The sequence below is a fragment of the Rattus rattus genome, chromosome X (genome assembly GCF_011064425.1).
Source record: "Rattus rattus isolate New Zealand chromosome X, Rrattus_CSIRO_v1, whole genome shotgun sequence".
Lineage (NCBI taxonomy): Eukaryota > Metazoa > Chordata > Mammalia > Rodentia > Muridae > Rattus > Rattus rattus.
Genome location: NC_046172.1, coordinates 100,930,633 through 100,933,003, shown reverse-complemented (window position 1 = coordinate 100,933,003; position 2,371 = coordinate 100,930,633).

Below are 2,371 nucleotides of genomic sequence, written 5' to 3'. Positions count from 1 at the left end.
ATTCATAGGTAGCAATGAATAGCCTAGTAACGGGCACTGGGGTAAGGGGAAGTCCTTGGCCCTGCCAAGACTGGACCTCCAGTGAACAAGATTTTTGGGGGGAGAGTGGTAATGGGGGGAGGATTGGGAGGAGAACTCCCACGTAAAAGGGGAGGGGGAGAGGTTAGGGGGATGTTGGCCTGGAAACTGGGAAAAGGAATAACATTTGCAATGTTAACAAGAAATACCCCATTTAATAAAGATGGAGAATAAAAAAGATTGGAGGTGGTAAACTACAAAAAAAGTAAAAAAAAAATGGGCCTAGATGTAGCAAAAATAGCATTAATTCAAAGTTAAGGGATCCATCTGCCAGGCACTGAATCTTCTAGGACTTTGATCATGTCTTTGTAAGCTTCTGTAAAAACTTCTGTTCCATTGAAGTCCTTCAGCTCATGGTCCTTTGTAATGGGAGCCTGGATACAATAAATACAACAAAATATGGTGTTGCAAATCCTCCATTTTAACTGAGAATGAAGACTTTCCAAATAAACACTGCTTTTTGGAGAAGTCCTGAAATGTCTTTGTTTTCCCTTGAATTTAATAATAAAATATTGCATTTTTTTGCAATTTACAATAAGTATTATGAGCAAAAAATAGTCAACACAAAATGTCTGAAAAATGAAGAATGTGTTTTTATAGTAAACTTAGAGATGAATGAGAGATAGAATTACTCCTCAGTAGACAAGTGCTTAATGCTCTTCCAGAGAATCTGAGTTCAGTTTCCAATACCCATGTTGTTCAGTTCACAGCCACTTCCAACTCCAGATTCAAGTTATCTGACTCCATTTTTTTTACCTTTGCTGGCACTCAAACACACACACACACACACACACACACACACACACACACACACACACACACACACACACACAATGTTGGGTCCTCATTGCGTATCCAGTTTGATAATCTGTGTCTTTTTATTGGGGAACTGAGTCCATTGATGTTGAGAGATATTAAGGAATAGTGATTGTTGCTTCCTGTTATATTCATATTTGGATGTGAGCTTATGTTTGTGTGCTTGTCATCTCTCTGTTTTGTTACAAAACGATTACTTTCTTGCTTTTTCTAGGTTGTAGCTTGCCTCCTTGTGTTGGGCTTTACCATTTATTGGCCTTTGTAGGACTGAATTTGTAGAAAGATATTGTGTAAATTTGGTTTTGTCATGGAATATCTTGTTTTCTCCATCTATGTTAATTGAGAGTTTTGCAGGATACAGTAACCTGGGCTGGCATTTGTGTTCTCTTAGGGTCACATCTGTCCAGGATCTTCTGGCTTTCATAGTCTCTGGTGAGAAGTCTGGTGTGATCTTATAGGTCTGCCTTTATATGTCACTTGACCTTTTTTTAATATTCTTTCTTTGTTTTGTGCATTTGGTGTTTTGACTATTATGTGATGGGAGGAGTTTCTTTTCTGGTCCAATCTATTTGGAGTTCTGTAGGCTTCTTGTATGTTTATGGGCATCTCTTTCTTTAAGTTAGGGAAGTTTTCTTCTATGATTTTGTTGAAGATATGTACTGGTCCTTTGAGTTGGGAGTCTTCACTCTCTTCTTTACGTATTATCCTTAGGTTTTATCTTCTCATTGTGTCTGTATTTCCTGTATTTTTTGGGCTGGTAGCTTTTTCCGCTTTACATTATCTTTAACAGTTGTGTCTATGATTTCTATGGAATCTTCTGCTCCTTATATTCTCTCTTCTATCTCTTGTATTCTATTGGTGATGCTCGCAACTGTGACTCCTGATCTCTTCCCTAGGTTTTCTATTTCCAGGGTTGTCTCCCTTTGTTTTTCTTTATTGTTTCTATTTCAATTTTTATTTCCTGGATGGTTTTGTTCATTTCCTTCTCCTGTTTTGCTTCCCCCCCCCCAGTAGTTCTTTAAGGGATTTTTGTGTTTCCTCTTTAAGGGCTTCTAGTTGTTTACTTGTGTTGTCCTGTATTTCCTTAAGGGAGTTATTCATGACCTTCTTAAAGTCCTCCATCATCATGATAAAATGTGATTTTAAATCTAGATCTTGCTTTTCTGGTGTGTTTGGATATTCAGTGTTTGCTTTGGTGGGAGAATTGGGCTCTGATGATTCCATGTAGTTTTTGGTTTCTGTTGCTTGGGGTGCTGTGCTTTCTGAGGAAAGGGTTTATTCAGCCTTTCTTCCACATTGATGTTCATCCTGCACTGAAAGATCAAGATGGAGAGAATGACGCAAGAAGATTTGCTTCCCAGCCATTTCATTTCATCAGATAACTCCTATATACTTAAATATTCTTCCTACCAAGCAAACATCCTCCTTCCTGAAGTAGTATTCTCAAACTTCATTTATGCCTCCCATGAGTCGAAGT